Source organism: Stenella coeruleoalba (genome assembly GCF_951394435.1).
Source record: "Stenella coeruleoalba genome assembly, chromosome: 5".
Lineage (NCBI taxonomy): Eukaryota > Metazoa > Chordata > Mammalia > Artiodactyla > Delphinidae > Stenella > Stenella coeruleoalba.
The window spans coordinates 47,103,922-47,123,133 of NC_137150.1; the positions used below are offsets into that span (position 1 = coordinate 47,103,922).

The window sequence follows — 19,212 nt, forward strand, 5'->3', positions numbered from 1 at the left end:
GTGCGCTGTTGGTGGAAGTATAAAAAGGTGCAACTGTTATGGATAACAGTATAGAGGTTTCCCCAAAAACCAAAAATAGAATTACCATATGATCCAGCAATCCCACTTCTGAGTATATATCCGAAAGAATTTAAAGCAGGATCTTGCAGAGATACGTGCACACCCACATTCATTGCAACATTATGCACAATAGCCAAGAGGTGGAAGTAACCCAAATGTCCATCAACAGATGAATGGATAAACAAAATGTGGCATATACCTATAATGGAATATTATGCAACCTTAAAAAAGAAGGAAATCTGTCACATGCTACAACATGGATGAATCCTGAGGACATTATGCTAAGTGAAATAAGCCAGTCATAAAAGGACAAAACCTGTATGATTCTACTCATGAAGTGGCTAAAGTAGTCAAAAGCATAGAAACAAAGTAGAAAGTTGTTTGCCAAGGGCTGAGCAGAGAGGTGAAGGGGGAATTCCTGTTTAATGGGAATAGAGTTTAAGTTTTGCAAGGTGAAAAAGTTCTAGAAATCTATTGCACAACCACGCGAATATACTTAACAATGTTGAACTGTATATTTAAAAATGGTTAAGAGATAAATTTAATGTTACATGTTTTTTTTTTTTTAACATACACACACACACGAAATTAGCTGTGTAAAGTACAGTTTCCAAAAAAGTACAAGTCAAATGTTTATCTGGGCTGATCTTCTAATTATGTTCTAATAAATATACATAATTCTGGAGTTGGTAATTCTATTATAACGCCCATCTGATTGGTCAAGTCTTTACGGCCAATGAGTAGCACAGTACTGAGAAATTATGTATTAATCACTAGACAGATATCTTAGGAGTTTTATGCTAAATTTATCACTTTCCTTAAAAAGAGAGCTGTTGGTTTGTAGGGACAAAATTTAGTGGCAGATGAAACCAAAGCAAGAATGATTATTCACATCTTGGTGTGACAATCCCAGTTGGTTCCTGGGTGAATTTCATTCTATTTTGCCTGACATCAAGATTTCAATGTACATGGCTCATTAGTGCTTGTAGGCATTTCTATAATGGCAATTTATTACACTTTCAGGTGACAGAATCTGTCCTTTGAAGAACTGCTTTCTGACCTCCTCCTCTTTCCACCCACAACACCTGCCAGATGAAGTGGCCTGTTCTCTTTTCCTGTCCCCATACAGACACTGGAAGTTTTTGTGTGCAGGAGAGCAGGGCTGAAAAGCTTTGGCAGGAAGGTTTTTGCAGCAGCCTGCCTGTCGAACTGCATGGATCAACAATTTCTCAATTAGAAGAAGATAGACGAGAAGATAAAGTATGCGGGGACTGTAAAGCTTCAAGCAGCAGCTGAGGAAGATTTTGGAACATCTGGTCAGAATATATTTCTTTTTAGGTAAGCATTCCTTTTTACAACGAGCATATATAAAGCGTGAAATTGGCTTACCCCAGCTCCTCCTTACAAGGGAGAAGCTAGTTAGATTTATCACTCCTTTGATGCAGGTCTGGAGAGAGTGGGGTAGCATGTGGCATTCCCACCGGAGGTTCCCCCAAATCCTTTGGGCTCTTCTCAGAGAGAACATTTGTCTGCTATATCAAACCCATTTTTAAAAACCTGTTCAGGTTGGCAGTGTAAAATACCATTCACAAAAATAAAACCCAATTCATGATGTGTCTGTTTTTTTCCTCCATGAAATTTATGTCTGAGCAACGGATGCCATCATCACAAAACTTCTCTCTCTCTTGATTTAAAAAGTTGATTCTTTGTGTATGTGGCTCATTCCCTTGCTTTGTTAAATTTTAAAATTTCTTTCATGTTGGGCAATAAACGCTGAATGAATGGTTTTGTCTGTATCTGGCTTCATGTTGTGTGTTCATAGCATCCCCAAACCAAACTGCATTGCTTTTTTACTGTGTAAGACTGTAACTAACAGGTTTCATAATGCACCCTTTTTTAAGAGAATAGCATAACCAGCCAATAAAACCAAATTACCAGTTATTTTAAAATTGTATGAACAGACTGCAGAAGGAGAGCTGAGTTCAAATTAGGGCTTCCCAGTTCATGGAAAATTTTAAATCCCTATGCTGGAAGAGTATATTTCATTTAATGGTAATTGCTTACATGGCATTGTGTTATATTATTATCCATGCTACAATAATTCGAAATCAACCTCACTTTATGAAATATACACTAATCACATTTAGCGTCACATCCGAAGTGCTTTTAAATATTCATCTGTAATAAACATGGTTTTAAACTAATGTACATAAAAGGAAATTTTTCTAATTTGGGATTTTCAACTTACTGATTCACTTCCCCTGTACCCAAACTAAGCATGCCCTTTATTAAACAACCATGCAATCAGATAATTTACATACATTCCTGTATTTCCCCATTATTCTTTAGCTCTTAAAATAGTTCTGAGTTTCAGCTGTGGCTTACATAAAATTTAGCCTTGTAATAACGAAGGTCTATTATTTATGCAAGGCTTTCTGTAATATAAAGAAAAAAAATGATTAGAAACTTTTTACACTCCAGGAGAGAATGAGATTAGTTGAAGATAGAGCCCTACGGAGTTAAAACTATTCCAGAAGCAAAGAAAGGCTTAGCAAATCATATGAATTTCAGGGTACAGTTAAGCTACTGTCATCTTTGGGTGTGCTATACATTTTCATTAAAACAATTAAGATCAAACTATATTGAAATAACCCGGAGTCTTTAGGTTTCATCCAAAGACGAACTAAAAGTTGAATCAATGGAAAGAGTTAATCTTTTCACCTCTACTTACATCCAGAAGGGAAGAAAAACAGCCTCACCTTATGTAGTTAGTACACACAGTTCAGGAATCACCATTACTGTGAATTACCAGTTTCCTTTTCTTTATTTCCGCCCTCACTGTGCCCTGCCTGCCCTTGGTCATTTCACTGTTCATTAGCACCTCACTAGAAGAGGGAGAGGAGAAAGAAGAGGATGTGAAATTAAGCATTCAACTTTGTCATTTGGTAACAAAGGTGACAAAGAGGTTCAGGAGGAGTTAAAACTAAGAGTTAAAAATAGATGTTAAAATTATCGATGTGTTTCAGCGACCCATGCTGGGCATGTCATTATCAGAACTAATTAAGAGTTAGCCAAGTGACAATGCATTTCTACAACAGATGTCAGCACTTTCCCGAAATCCGCTCTGTGATTGGAGAAGGTTTGGTTCATGTATAACAAGCATTTAGAAAAAAAAGAAAGAATGAATCCCTGTTTTATAAAATAAGGGGTTCAAATAATGATTTCTATTGTGCAAATTGCTTCAAAATTCTGTTTGTTAAAGACATCTGTCAAAAGATAGAGATATCATCTAGTTGTATATTTATGATTTTTCACTTTAACTTCAATTTAAAAAAAAGTAAAAAGAATAAATATGTCTAGGAGAAATAGAGAAGACTGCAGGGTGGTGTGAGCTCCAGCTCCCCAAATCAAGGAGGGCAAAGTCACAGAATGCGAAATAATTCAGGAGTGGAATGGTTCTAACGCACCCTCATCTTTTTCTTTCTTTTCATAGAAACCCCAAAAGTTTGTTCCCCAGTCTCCCCTGTAAATGCCCAGTTGCTTCTTTAGTTGCAGAAAAAGAAGAAAGAAAAGAAGGGAGAACAATGGCTCAGAAGACTGAAACTAAGAGCCAGATGGTTAATTCAGCTATGAAGGGCAAAGGGAAGCCCCAAACACCATTTGGGGTAGATCCTTTTAAGGCTCCTAGGATTGAGGAAATCAGGTGGTACCACTTTAAATGTTTGACCATGAGTGAGTCATTGGAGAGCCACTTTTGGTAAGTTTAGGAATCAGAGAACAAAGTTGTCCCGCTGCAGATTGATCTGTTTCCTGCAGGGCTGAACAGATTATGGCTTCGGAGCCGGGCTGTCCTTGTTGGAGGGCACAATGCACCATAGATTTTTATTTTCACGAATCAGACTCCAGAGGTTTGTGGTCTTCCAGACAGCAGCTGGCGCCGGGCAGAGGCATCTCTTCGGGCCGGAGCTGCTGGCGACCGCGCGGCGCTTGGCTATGCGTCCCAGGCAGGCGGGCCAGCACCGCAGCCTATGCCTCCCGTTCCGAGCAGACGCCGTTCCCTTCTGGAAGGGCTCTGGGGGCTCGCAACTGACTGCTCCTCAGCAAATTTGGGGGAAGAGGAGCTGGTTTGAAGGAAAGGAGGGAGTAGGTTTGGAAAAGGGTTGGCTCCTTCTCATAACTCTGGTGCCTGAAGGGGGTGAGATAGACGGTGGCCAAATAAACTGAAGGGAGATGATCCCATTTGGAGTAACGAGGATTTCTGGATGAGCCGACGATGTGCCCTGCAACTGTCGATTTGGCAGGAGATTTGACTCAATCAACTGCTGTTTGGTTCCTACTTCAAACCGACCTCGCCCCCCCCCGCCCCCCTCCCGGGCCTGTGTTCTGACCGACTCCCAAGACTCGGGTTGGGAGCGAGCGGAGCAAGCAAGAATCAAAAGTCAGCCTTCCTTTGGTCTCTGTTTGTGGCAGATGTACAGCTGGCTTGGTTCTGAGCAGGTTGGTGTGTGAGGGGAAGCCAGAGCCGCTTCGTCTCTTTGGCGAGGTTTGGGTGTGTGTCTTGGGTGGGTGGGTAGGAAGAGGTAGGTAGCAGGGTTAGGCGGGAGGATTGAGCAGAGCCCCCTAAATATCTTCTTAGCTGCCCCTCCAGCCCCCAGCGTCCAGCCCCCGCCGCGCCTCCTCCTGGCGGCGCGGGAGAGAGGAGCGGGTGAGGAGGGCGCGGGGGTGGGGGGCGCCCAACAGCTAGTCGAGCCGCGGTGGCGGCGGGGCTGTCTCTTTAAGCGCTCCGGAGGGGCCGGGCCCGGAGGGCGGCGAGCGCGTTTCCATGGCACCGAGGCTGAGGAAGCTGCGGGGCTGCTGGGCTCGCAGGTTGCCAGTCGCTCCCGGCGGAGCAGGGGCGCGCATCTCGGCGGCCCCGGGCGCCTCGGGGAGTCGCCAAGGCGCTCCGCCTGCGCTCTCCGCGTCGCGGGTGATGCCTAGTGGGGCCGAGCTGCTTTCGCGCCCTCCGCAGGGAGACGCATCTCGTTGGACCCGCGAGCCCGCACACCAACTTCTGCCCGCCCAGCGAGCTCAACTTCTGCGCGGGGCTCGGACTTGCGGAGCCGGAGTGGCGCGCGGCGCGCAGTCGGCGTGGCGGCTGGAGCAGCTCCGCCCGGCGGAGGTGACCTGGCGACTGTGGCTCTGGTGTGGCTCTGGTGAGCTTGGGTGGCCGCCGGCTGGCCGCCAGGCAGAGCCCTTCATCTCCGTCCGGGCATGTAAGTGGCGCCCGCGCGCTCCGGGACGTGGGGGGAGAGCCGGCCCCGTATGCCTCCGCCGACCCCAGACCTGCCGCAGCCCTGGCGGCCGCAGCCGTTCCCTCCCGGAAGGGATGGAGGGCAGGAGGGGCAGGCGGGCACCGGGCGGGGTCGGCGAGCAGTCCCAGGCAGAGCGCGGCGGGAACGCTGTCCTCAACGGGTCCTCGGGTCAGAGACGAAGACCCGGGGGGGCTGGGTGCTTTCCACCTGACATACTTTCTCAGCGCCTGACAGAATTTTCCCGCAAATTGTGTGTGTGTGTGTGTTAATTTCCTGTTTGGAAGAGTAACTGGCTAATAATAAGTTCCACTTTCTGAAAGGGTTTTGAATGAAATCGTTACTTGACATGCCCTTTCTAGAGACCAAAGTTTATATATATATATATAGAGAGAGAGAGAGAGAGAGAGAGAGTCTTTTTTTTTTTTTTTTTTTGAGAAGTATCTCCGAGTCCGAAGGAGTGGATTATTCCACAGGTTTGACGAGAGGCGAACCCCGGCTCATTCGCCGAAGTGAGGAGCTGGGGAAGAGAGAATGTCAAGGGCTGAATGCGCAGCCACTTAGATGCCAGCCCGGTTAGGAGAGAACTAAAGAGTAGGAAGATGACTGAAACGCATCCTCTGAGGGTGGGTCATGGTTTCATTTGCAGATTAGAAGTGAAGAAGGGAGGAGATACTCGTTCTTGGTCCCTGTGTGAGCTGTAGTGAGAAGCTCAGGGGAAGTGTGAATCTTTCCCAATTGCCCGGTCGCCTTGACCGGCGGAAGAAGTTTGCATTAAATTCTGTAGCATCAGGGGATCATCATCGAACTGTCTGAGAGAGAAGCCAAATTTAACTGATTTTCCTTTCTGCCCCTGAGCGGTTATGAATAGACGCCAGGGTATTTTGAACCTTTAAACGTCTTTGCTACTTCTTTGCTTCATCTTTGATTTTCTGAAATGTGAATGCTTTATAGTAGAAAAATGGTTTAGAGGAGTACACAAGGCCATCCATACCTTTCTGGGTCTTGACTTTTTCTTGTCAAAAAAATACTATTCTTGGATTCACTTTACATTTCCATATATCATTCTTCTCATGTGAGATTCGATTTACTACCTGGTTACTGCAAATGTCACTAACCATAAATCTTGAGACATGGCCACAGTGAGGTGGTATCGCAGAACAACTTGCCTACATAGTTTGTAAATACGTTTTTCGGCAGAAATGCAAGAAATTTCTGGGTAGGTGATTTATTTTACATTGATAAGATGTGTCTTGTTTATCTGAATAGGCGTTTCCTCTCCAGTTCATCTCAGGAAACACATCTTACTTTGGGTATCTTGTACATGCATAAACCTCCGCTTTTTAGCACCTGCTTTTTTAGCATGCTTGCTGGCTAGCCATGCTCTTACTTTTACAAGCGCTGTTATTGAAGTGGACCCTGGCTGGCCTATTAGGACCCTGGCTGGCCCATGCACATGAAACAGAAAAATTCCTTTGGGGGAGGGACACTGAAAAACAACTGAAATACCACCTCACTTTTCATATTGCTTAGATATTTTAACTCATGTTTCAGTATTGATACTTTTGTTGAAAAGGCTGGAAGGATGACATTGCATTTTTTTTTAAAGGACACTGCTGCTGCAGCTCATTCATTTATCAGGTGAGATGAGATTGGATATTAAAACCAATATAAATTCTTGGGTGTTTAATAGAGATGCTCTTTTTTGGAGTTATTGAGATCACTCTGATGACTCTTAGTACTTTCTGAAATCTGGATGGGAAACCCTGGTATTAGAGTTAATGGTTTCTTCAGCAGGAACCATGTTGGGATTTAGTGCTAGGTTTCTGCAGATGCCTTTGCAATCGTTGTAGGCATGTGCAATAAAACCATGTATAGCACTTGGCTTCCACACACCTGTCCATCTATTAAATTAAAGAGAATTCTTCCTGAGATTTTTATTGACCTCTGAGGTCCATTATCAGTGAGAGCAGGCTTCTAATGAGATGAGGACCACTAATGAGAACACATCATCCTACTGACTGGCACTTATAGGTCATTAACACAGGTAAAAATTTTGTGTAGCTGATCTTGTACTTGAGCAGATTTTGGAGCCGGGGTGACAACTGAAAAGAGGAAATGACTGTGCAGCTAAATAACAGTCCGCCTAAATGTAATGCATTGTATTACGGTACATTACTCCACAGGTAAGCTCCTTTTCAAAGGAGATTTTACTAATGAAGCAAAAGATGTAATGTATGACTTACAGGTCCTCCAACTCTAATGATAATTGATCTGATAACCTTGTCTTATCACTTTTAGGAAACCCCGTATAACTAAGGTTAGGCAGATTCATAAAGTCAGTATTTCACAAAGAGCGCCTACGTACCTCCTATGTAATTCCACGTTGGAAATCACAGGTAATGAATACTTAATCTTTTTGAATTCTTAGTTAGATGCTAGGCAAATTTCTAACTACTTTACATGTATTATTTCATATTATCCTGGAAATAGCCCTACAAGGTAGGCATCATTATCATCTCCGTTTATGATGAAGAAAGAGACACAGTCAGGTTACGTTCACACTCCAAGAGTTCGTGAGATTTGGATCCAGGTAGTTTGAATTCCAGTGCTGGAGTTCTTAACAAATATCATCCCTTTCAGAACACCTAGGCCCAGCCAGTGTTTCTAAGAAGTTCTTTGTAATCAGTGCCGGGGGTTCTCAGTGGGAGGCTGGCTAGTACCTTCTACCTAGTGCGTATTGAGGAACCTGTGGGGCTTTTTTGACTGTTGTGAAAGCTATAGGGTTCTGTTGGCGTTTGGTGCTGGATATGGAGGCGGGTTGGGGTGCTGATTGTCCTGCGGTGGGTAAGATCGTTCCACGCAAGGAAGATCTGCTTTTTCTCCTCACTGAGACTCTTCATAAGAAATTTCCTGCTCTCTCATGGTTGTAGACACTTAAAACACTTAAAGCAATGGGCTCGGCTTAAACTGGGAATCGTGGAATAGGGAAAGCTATCCATGGCAAGTATATTACGAATTGGAGAGTTGTAACCGGTGATGGCATTTAAAAAAAAATTAAGTTTTGGCTGCGTTGGGTCTTTGTTGCTGCACGCGGGCTTTCTCTAGTTGCAGCCAGCGGGGGCTACTCTTCGTTGCGGTGCGCGGGCTTCTCATTGCGGTGGCTTCTCTTGTTGCGGAGCACCGGCTCTAGGCACGTGGGCTTCAGTAGTTGTGGCATGCGGGCTCAGTAGTTGTGGCGCATGGGCTTAGTTGCTCCGAGGCATGTGGACTTTTCCAGGACCAGGGATTGAACCTGTGTCCCCTGCATTGGTAGGCGGATTCTTAGCCACTGCGCCACCAGGGAAGTCCCGGTGATAGCATTTTGATAAAGGGGTATTGAAGAGTTTACTTATGTTAATGGTACTCTGCAAATGTTTTCTCAAGGATTAAATAGATGGAAATAAACTCTACTCCACATCTTTGAGACATCAAAGGAAAATGACTGGCTGTAATACACTCTATTAAAATTTATCCTTTGTGATGCTCTCTTGTAAACACTTGCATAATTATTGTATACAACATGATGGATGTAGTAAACATGAGAGTGTTGCAGACAGATATCACACAGGCAGAAGTCTATAAAGGCAGATCCAGTAGCTGAAGCTCCCGGGACTTGAGATACTTGGCATTCTCTGACACTTGGGGGGAATTTTAAAAAGGTATGGTCACTTTGTGACTCAACAGTCTCCTAAACTGTTTAAGACAGCGCACATCCATTCCCTAATGTAGGTATCCAATACAGGTTGACATACAAATCCAAAATGTGCCTGATCTGATACAGTTTATCCACTCGACCCTCACATCCAACACATGCCTGTAGAACTGTTTAACCTCAGCCTTCTGTAGCTGATGTAGAAACTTGTGGTCAGAGTGGCAGAGATTTAGATTTTCAAATAATGAATAAATTTAGAAGTAGAGAAAGGTAAAAAGGTTTAATAATTCAGAATCACACCATGCTGGAATTTGTTTTATTTTGGTTTTGTTTTTTACTTCTGAGAAAGCCTGAAATTGAGCCAATTAGAGACGTCTGGGGCTAATAACAGTCCACTTTTAAATTTACAAATAATTTAAGACTGGTCTGTGGTCTGTCATTTACTCAGTGTAATTTAGTTCAAAAATATTTTCCTTTTTCATGAAGTCAGCCACACTGAGTATAAAGTGAAGGAGAGAAGGCTGGGTGTTCTCTCCATGGGCAAGGCATTATTTCTAGTAATTTGTATTTATTGATATCTTTCATCCTAACAACAATCCTCTGAGGTAGATAATACTATCATCTCTATTTTTCAAATAAGGACACTGAGGCAGAGAGAGAGGTTAAGTAACTTGTCTGAAGTTTCACAGCTGAGAAGTGGCGGGATGGGCTTTGGACCCATTCCAACCCCAGAGACTTGTTCATAATCACTGTTACTTGTGATGGTCCCTCTGCCCTTGACCTCTCCTTTCTAGGCTTCCTAGGGTCTCAAATTACCAGCCTCCCAGACCCTCCTGCTTATATTTAGCAGTAGTTTACTCTTTCTCCTATTGCTTCTAGTGGACCTGAGCCTCACCTTGGCCATGTAGTTTTAGCAGTCGACTTCAACCCATACTTTATCGATGAGATTGACATCATATTATTTAATATATAATATTTTGTCAGGCTCCCTGTTCTCAGCTTCAATGTTGTTTTCTGTATCTTTACTTCTTTCTTAGGTGTCTCATGGGAATAACTTTCTACTTTCTTCAAGGTAATCCCTTCCCTATATGTCCCACATCCCACCTTTAAAATTTTTCTATATTAGTCATCTCTTTTCTTTCTTTTATTGCCAACTCTTTGCTTTCTACTATTTTTTTCTCTTCTCCCCAATGTGTCCAAGTCACCTTATCTACATCTCTTTCTGTTCCATGTTTATATGTTTGTGTCTATATGTGGATCTGTTTTGACCTTGCTTCTCTCCTTCATCTTCAATTTCTCAAGAACAGCTCTTTGATGCTTATCAGTGATCTTATCATTGATCATTTAAACCACTGCAGTCTGGCTGAAGTTCCTTCTCAGAGGCTGCCTTTTTTTCCAGGACTCACCCTACCCTCATTTTCCCGTAGTATGTGGTATTACTGCCTATTCCTGTTTCCCACTTCTCCACTGCTGCACTTGTTCCTTTCCTTTGTACACTCCGTATCATCTGTAGTTCTCCTGCACCGGCCCCTGCTTTCTCTCACCTTCTATCCTCATTCCTCTTCCCGTTCTATATACTTTACCTGGTTTATCGCTTCCTTTCCACTGGCTTCTATCATATGTTCTATTCTGGTGAGACCCAGATCTGTACATCTAGCCCCGTTCTCTTCGGAGCTACATACTTGCATTTTCAACGATAGATTTATCATCACCGTGGGGTTCAGACTCAAAATGTCCTTAGATAATCTCTAGTTATCAACGTTCTGTCCCTCTGAGGTACTTCCCTCATCTTCCCCTCCCTTCGTATTTGAAATCCTTTATCTCACTTTTCTCCCACTTTACCTTGTAGTTATATTATGAGCTTTAGGTGGGATGATTATGGAAAGGTCTTTTTATATGACAATTGGATAACTAGAAATTAATTTTTATATTCCTATCGGGTACCAAAATTCTAGAAACACCAGCAATGAAATATCTCTTGAATTAGTTCTCTTCCCCATTGCCAGCACTAAAGCCCAGCCAAGCTATTTTTACTCATAGGCTGCTATAGTCATCTCTTGGTTAGTCTTCTGTTTCATATTCTCTGGATCCTCTTTATTTTTATTATATATATGGTTTAACTTTCATCAAAGTTGGTTTCTAAAGCAAAGACTTACTAGCATCATTTCCTTTCTTAAAAACTTTGATTGTCCATGGAGTAAAGTTCGAGCATCAGAATATTATTCTTAAATAGCATTTATTAAATGCCAGGAACAATTTAAGTACTTTCCATATTTTAACTCATTTAATCCTCACAACAACCCTATCAGAGGGTAATACTGGTATCCACATTTTATAATGAGGAAATTGAGATCTAGAGAAGTTAAGGTTTTCTGGAGAAATTGCATATAAAGGTATAAAGCTCAGGAGAGTTTATATTGTTAATAATTTTAAAAGCTAGGCTATGAACCCAGACTGTTTGACTGTAGATTCTTGCTCTTAACTTGCTCTTAATTATACTCTATTTAAGATTTTATCTTTCTGGTAGTATTCAATTTCATAAACATTTATCAAATAGTTAAAAAAATTTCCTTTAGTTCCCTTCTCCTTGTCAGGAACTCTGAAGTGTGTAAGATTTTACTCTACCTTCAAGGTAACAAGTTAGTTTGCCACAGTACATGGCTGCTGACAGAAGATATGAGGCTCCTGGTCAGAGACAAAAGACTTTATTAATCAAGCCAGAGCAGGTAGTGTGAGCTTCATGTTTGCATAGGCTTCCATCCCCCCCACCCCCAATTCCATGGGGCAATGAGGAGTGGCCCAAATGGATACTGTGTACATAGTGGATTTATGTCGCAGCTGAGGAACCTGGGCCTTAAAAAATCTCCAACCTTATAAGGGGGCTGTTAGCAACCTTGCCCAACTTTTGCCCTTAGAGGGAGACATCGTCTTTATTATCCTGCTCAGGAAACAACTCTGTCCTCAGCCCTGGCAGGACACACTCTCTAAATCTTCCAAAGCTGTTTGCTATATACAGACATCCTTCTAGAACAAAAGCCATCAAAGCATCTTCACAAGGTATGAAGAAATGTAAGAGACCTTGAAGAATTGTCTCCCAACACCCCTAACGTTTTCCTTCCCAATTTCAACATCGTGAGCTTTGCTAAAGCTTAAATCTAGTTTTGTTCCCTTTTGCTAAATCCAGCACTTGTTTTTCCAATTCTTTTTCAATAGGTGGGAAACTCTGGAACTAGATGAACACAGAGGTTTAATGAGCTGACTCAAGGGGCTATGTTCAAATCCCAAGTATCTGTCTTTCCTCCACTGAAGCTGAAATCAAATCACTAACCTAGTTGCTTAATGTGTAGCTGATTTTTTTTCTTGTTACTTCCATTTAACAAATAGTTGGTCAATGTCAACTACTTTGCTGGGCTTTGGAGATACAGAGAGGATAAGGTGACGCTCTGTCCTTGAGCCACTCATAGACCTGGGGGGAGATCAATGAACAGACTAGAACCTGTCAAAAGAAAAAAACGTTGCAGAGATGGAACATATAACCTAGTTGGAGGGAAGAAAGAATCCAGGGCCTCAGTGTAGGTTTTCAAGAGTGTATTTTTCTTAAGCTGATTCATTGAGTAAAGGTTAGATAGGTGATAAAGGTGGTGCTGGTGGGTTCTAGTTGGTGAGAAGAGCATGTGCAGGAAGAAGGAGGTCTCCTCTCCTTTAGGAAAAACCATAAATCATTTTCTTAATGGTATGTCTGGAGGGAAGAATATAAAAGGAGCCACAGTAGAAAATGGGTTTAGGGCAGCTGAGAGGGGTTAGAGCTCAGGAAGGACCTTACATATCAAACTGAGAGCTTTGGATTTAGCAGTAGACCAGGGAGGAGCCAGGAAGTGACTGACTGAAAGCAGGGGAGGGACCTAGTCAGATTTGTGTTTATTGAATGAAGAATGGCCTGGAGAGGGGAGAGGCCAGAGGTAGGGAGCCTAATTAGGAGGTTCCTTCAGTAGTAGGGGGAGAAGTGGTATGAGTCTTATTAACAAAGGGAATAGTGGTGGTGATGAAAAGAAGGGACAGATTCCAAAGAAGAGTTGGTGAATGTGTGGAAGAAAGGGAGTGAGAGAGAAAGAAGACTTGAGGTGACCTCTGGGTAACAGAGAAAATCAGAAACACAGGAAAGGCAAGAAGAAGGTGAGTTCGGCAGTGACGCTGTGGGCACTTATGTGTCTGTAGGATCTCAGATGGAGACATTCTGGGGAAGCTCCACAGAAGGGCCTGAGGCTAGGAAAATGGCCTGGGCTAGAGCTATATTTGGGTGTTGAAGTAGCAGGAGACAAATATGTATAAAACGTGAGGAGAAAAGATTACCAAAGAAGGAACCTGGGGAATTGTAATATATGACAGGAGGACAGATGAAAAAGGACCCAAGGAGGAGATTAAGAAACTGCCTGAGATGAAGGAAAAAGGGAGTGTAAATGCCATGGAAGGCCTCAAGAACGTTAAACAAAAGAGGAACATGGAAAGTGAGGCTGTCGCTACTGAAAAGTAATTGACTTAGAGTTACCCAGACACACTTGATGGAAGACCTTGTTTTAGTTGAGAGCTTACCTGTGGCAGCCGTCACTTGCGGTTATGGTGACCAGAAGTGGAGACTCCTGGAGAGTGGTTGCATGTGTCTGAGTTCGTGCTGGACTAGTGTCTGCCGTCATTCTCAGCCTCACTATTCCCATTGCCAGCCATGACAGGACAAAGGACTTCCTGCTGTCCTATTCCAGCAGCATTAATTACAGATGGGGCATACTTTAAGATCAACTCACAATCGCCAAGGCATTTTCCTTGGTTCTGTGGAGATTGTCAAGATGGGCAAGATAAAGTCCCCATCCCCAAGCAACTTCTAAAACTGTGTTCTTTGTTGTGGGATAGTTAAGTACCATAAAGGACTTAGACCAAAGTATGAATGTAATTAAAAAGGAAGGAGAAACCAAACTCATGAGAGGAAATCATGGAAAGCTTCATGGAAGCGGCGGCATTTGAAGGCGAGGTAGGAATCAAAGCAGAAGAGCATCCATTACAGGAAGAGAGCAGAGCACGGCAAGGCCTCAGAGGCTGTTGGAAGGGCGGAGTATCTTCCATGGGGTGACAGATACTGTGGTTAAATGGTGTTGCCATCATTGCTCCCATGCCCTTGGAACTCTCCCCTCACCAGGGTACCCCACAGAGGCCCCCAGTGTTCTCCACACTTTCCTTTACTCTCAATGAACTTCCCAGCACAAAAGTCATCTATTTCACAGATAACTTCCAGGTCCCTCAGATATGATTAGCTGACTCTCTGTCTGTCCCAGCAATCTGAGCTGTCATTCGTATTTGGCGTGAAGCCCTCTAGTTTTCTTGAAGAATCTATTTGATAACCCTGTGATAATGAGGAGGACATGTTCGGAATAAGTAAAGACTTTTCCAGCCAACTGTTTGTAAAGTCAGCTCCTGGTACATAAATTATGTGGCTTGTCAACTCATGATCTGGGAAATGTTTTCTGTCACTCTTCAGCGGACAGTTTTCAGTGGTGTGAAGTGTTCTTCCTCACTGATATGGTTAATTAAGAATCGACAGTAACTCTGAGCTTTAGTGGCTTTTACTCTTGAGGGAAGAGGCCATCCGAGGAGACTTGAGGTGTGGTTTCTCTGAATTATTAAGAGCACTATTTTCATGGTTTACCGTAGTGGATTCTGAGCAGGATCAGGAGAAAGGCAACCTAATTTTGAATTTTTTTTTCCTCTGGAGCTTAAAGCACTAATCTTATTTGAAGTACTTCCAGATTTTCATTATACTGTAAAGGGTTTGATTTATAGACAAAGGTATCTGACAATAGCATAACAGTCAAATTGTATTGCTTTTTTTATTTATTGTGGAGTTTAAACAAATTTTGGCTGTCCTAGCTTACAAAGTCCCAAAGATAAGAAAACTGTTCTCAGCGTGAATAAACTGGGAATGTATCTTGACATCAAAAATTTATTTTCTAATGCCTTTCACGGTTTGTTCATGCTGAGAACCACTTCTTATCTTTTGAACTTTTGAACTCTCTCTGTATCAGGATGAGCAAAAATGAACACGGGTTTCCTTTCAATGGACTGAAATACCACATGTAAAATAAAACAAGTAGAAACTCAAGACACAGCAATACACACTGGCCTATTATGTGATAACAGAATAGTATTTGTACTGGGCTTTAGGCATGTTATATGCAATATGAAATGAATTTTGAAATAGGAAACACAATAGGCAGCAGCCATTAAAAGGTATGCCTTAAATCTCTTGTAAAGCACATCTTGCTTGAATTCAACTGACAGTAGCAAGTTGGGACCAGGAAATGACTCAGTCAGCATTCTCCTTTCATAAATCTATTTATAGTAGAAACACCATTAACCTTTTAATTGTTTCACAGCTAAAGTTGCTGTGAGTGCCACCTTTAAAAGGGCTCAGGTTCATTAAAATTTAAGGGACCAGTAAGTTCATAGTCTACTGTAATGACCTAGGATGGTTGTGAAGGCTCTAAATATAGTTTTGGCTCACTGAACAACTGAGGGATTCTTTGTCGTGGCCAGGTGTGCTCCCAGTAAGTTGTTGCATTGTCCCATTTCAACCCCACCAGAAAAGTCTCCCCCCTTCTCCCTCATCTGAATCCTAGGGTCTCCTAAAGTCCTGTTGAGTGTCTTCTGTCAGTTTTTATTTAGTTGGCCATGTTAATTCTGCAGCTAGATTTTAATTTCATCGAGGGCAAAGTGTGAGCCCAGTAATTGTTTGTTGGATTTAAACTGGTCACAGATAATCTGTTTCTGCAGCCCCTCTATTGCACCCTTGTAGATAAAAAGGTACCCCAAACTTATTGGTAAGCATTGGGAGTTCTTGTTCTGGCTGTGCTACTTATTAGCTGGGTGAGACTATAACATCTCTGGTCTCTAGTTTCTCCTTTATCTGTTAAAACAGATGTTCCAAGAGATATTGGGCTGGCCAAGAAGTTCATTCGTGCTTTTCCATACCATTTTACGGAAAAACATGAACGAACTTTTTGGTCAAACCACTACCTGTTCTTCAAGGATTAACCAGCCTTAAAATATGTCCCTAATGTGATTTGTTATATATGATTATTTAACATTGGTCCCTTAAATGTAGGGAAATGTCTGCCCAAGACATTATTTTTTCTGTTTGGCTTTATTGTATGTTAAGCCTTCCCTGATAAGATGTAGTTAAAGGATCCTTTTTCTCTAAAGAATGTTTCTGGTTGATAATAGTGAAACACTCTCATTTGCTTATAGAGATAAAATATTTGATTTTCTAAGAGAAAACTGAGATGGAGAGATATAAAGTCTAACATCAAGGGGATCCAGAAGCCTTACACCATCAAAGTGCATTAAACACCAGGAAGATCCAAGATCATTTGGGATGCTAAGGATCTATTCTTTTTTTTTTTTTTTGCGGTACACGGGCCTCTTACCGTTGTGGCCCCTCCCGCTGCGGCGCACAGTCTCCGGACGCGCAGGCCCACCGGCCATGGCCCACGGGCCCAGCCGCTCTGCGGCACGTGGGATCCTCCCGGACCAGGGCACGAACCCGCGTCCCCTGCATCGGCAGACGGACTCTCAACCACTGCGCCACCAGGGAAGCCCTAAGGATCTATTCTTAATCCTGGGGTTTGGCAGTAATATTAGGATGCAGATTATACAAAAACAGTAATAAGAGGGAGCATGTGTTCATTTATCCTTTTTACCATGTGATTTTTGTGTGTTTATAAACCTGAAGAGTAAGGTGAACTAGGTTTGTGTGATTGTCAGTTTCTGGAAGTGAATCCTATGGGCTTTGCCCACACTGTGTGTTCAGTTTCCAAGTACTCTTTTTCGCCTTCAAAAAATGGCTTCACGAGAAGTCTGCAGCCTGGAAAAGGGCCCTCACCAGACCCTGCTGCCACCCTGACCTTGGACTTCCAGCCTCCAGAACTGTAGGAAATAAATTTCGGTTGTTTATTAAAAAAAAAAAAAAAAAATGGCTTCAGACTCACTGCCAGAAGATTTTGGTTAGTGGTGGTAGAGTAGAGTAGATTTTAAGAAATCTTACGCCAAGGTGATACTTTTACAGGCCAAATCTGCACTAGAGGCTCTTGAAATTCTTTTGATTTAGGAGGTACGTGCTTCGGTTTCACCATTTCTTCTTTTGTCTTGTAGTTTTCCTAAAAGTTATTTCTATTTCCAGTAGATTTTGTCTGCATGATATCAGCACACAAGCTGCCCTTTTTATGTCTTAAATTACTTACCCATCTTACATTTACACACTAGTCTGGTTTACCTGACAGTGTATGTTGAAATAAAAAATATTTTCATTATCACTTATCCATAATTTTGAAATCCAAAAAGCTCTAAATATTGGCAGGTACTTTTTTGGTTGTTGCTGTTATTTGTCATAAACTAATTTGGTGGCAAAACCTACACCGAGCTGATGTGAGTCTAATTATAGACTTTATTTTATTCAATATGAGAATCCTCAAGTTTCTTTAAATAAATATTAATGGGTTTGGTTAGGGTGTGACTCTAGACACTTCTGGGCACATATGTACCATACTGCCTTTCTAGAATCTGAAAAATTCTGAACTCCAAAGCAATTTGGCCTCAAGAAATTCAGATACTTCTAACCTATATTTGTAAATATGATATTTGAAGAACATACTGATTTTCACAGGATAATTTAAATTTTTAGAAGTTTTTTTATTCATACCATTCTTTTATAAAATGAGGAATTGCTTTTAAGCAAAGAAGTACCCACCTATTTTTGTTTGTTTAAATTCTGGATGTTGGGTGGTGTAAAGAAGGAAGGTTCAGCTTCTTCTGTTCCCCAGAGTAAAAAAGAACATTATTATAATGTTAATGGATGTTTTTTATCTGAAATCCCAACATTTTATAATATACTTTGTCAAAAGTAAAAAAAAAAAAAAAAAGCAGATTTTATCATTGAAAAATGTTCCCAGGGACTTCCCTGGTGGTCCAGTGGTTAAGACTCCATGCTCCCATGCTCCCAATGTGGGGGGCACGGGTTCAATCCCTGGTCAGGGAAATAGGATCCTGCATGCTGCATGGTGTAGCCAAAAATTAAAAAAAAGAAAGAAAGAAAGAAAGAAAAAATTTCCCATTTTAATAATCAGAAAATAGAGATTAGATAGTCCTTTAAGGGTAATGCATGAAAATGAGTTTTATTGTTATTCTCTTAAGCCCATTGCTTCTGTATGAAAGAAGCAGAAACAATGGAATCCATTGAGCAGGATCTCCATGCCAGGCAACATGACAAGGGTTTTCTACATTGTTTCATTTTATTTCATCTGAACAACAAACTCTGTGCAGTTGTACCATGCCTCTAATGTTGAAAAATCATTATTTAGGGATAGTGATAAGGCAAAGCAAAACCCATTTCTACAATTTAGATATTTTATTCATTCCAATTTTATTCTCTGTGAAGTAAGGATAAAACTTCTTTGGTCCTACTCTTGGTTACTTTTTTTTTTTTGCGGTGCGCGGGCCTCTCACTGTTGTGGCCTCTCTCTCCGGACGTGCAGGCTCAGCGGCCATGGCTCACAGGCCCAGCCGCTCCGCGGCATGTGGGATCTTCCCGGACCGGGGCACGAACCTATGTCCCCTGCATCGGCAGGCGGACTCTCAACCACTACGCCACCAGGGAAGCCCTTGGTTACTTTTTATGATGTCTACTTCCAGAGGGTGAACTGGTCTTTTGAAAGGTAAGGTGGTCTGGCTAGGATCAGTCTGCTGGATCCCCTAGTACTAGATTGATATTAATAGAAGTGGACTTTGGAGTCTTTTGCTCTCCTCTGCCTCACAAACTTTCCTATTTCACTTTCTTCATAAATTTTATTTGGTTCTGTGAAGTCCTTATTTTGACTCCAACAAGCCGCTACATTTTTGAGATTGCATTTGTGATAGATCCATAGCTGTTTAGACTCTGGTAAGCTCTTAGTTTCCAAGGAGAGTCAACCAAAATTCCTAACTCACTTTGCTGTAGTCCTTGCATTTCAAATTAAATATGCTTGTGCTATTCTCTTTTGTATGTAGAATCTGCATGACCACATGTTGCATTATTAATGGCCTCCCCAAGGCTTCGCTTCTTGCTGACTACTTCAATTATCTCAGAGTTTA

General features: G+C 42.1%; 1 protein-coding gene across 21 annotated transcripts in view; it reads left to right on the top strand.

The window, feature by feature from the left end:
• The first annotated feature begins 4,431 nt into the window (after positions 1–4,431).
• The window catches only part of LOC307187328 (uncharacterized protein), a 666,419-nt gene continuing 651,638 nt past the window's right edge, over positions 4,432–19,212 (top strand). For 11 of the 21 annotated variants that reach the window (XM_079923224.1, XM_079923223.1, XM_079923222.1 and 8 more), the window contains exon 1: positions 17,508–18,797. The gene's annotated coding sequence lies outside the window, so the exon portion shown is untranslated. Of the gene's footprint in view, positions 4,558–4,779; positions 5,313–17,504; positions 18,798–19,212 lie in introns of those variants that run through there. The other 10 variants (XM_079923238.1, XM_079923236.1, XM_079923241.1 and 7 more) reach the window with 4 other exon arrangements.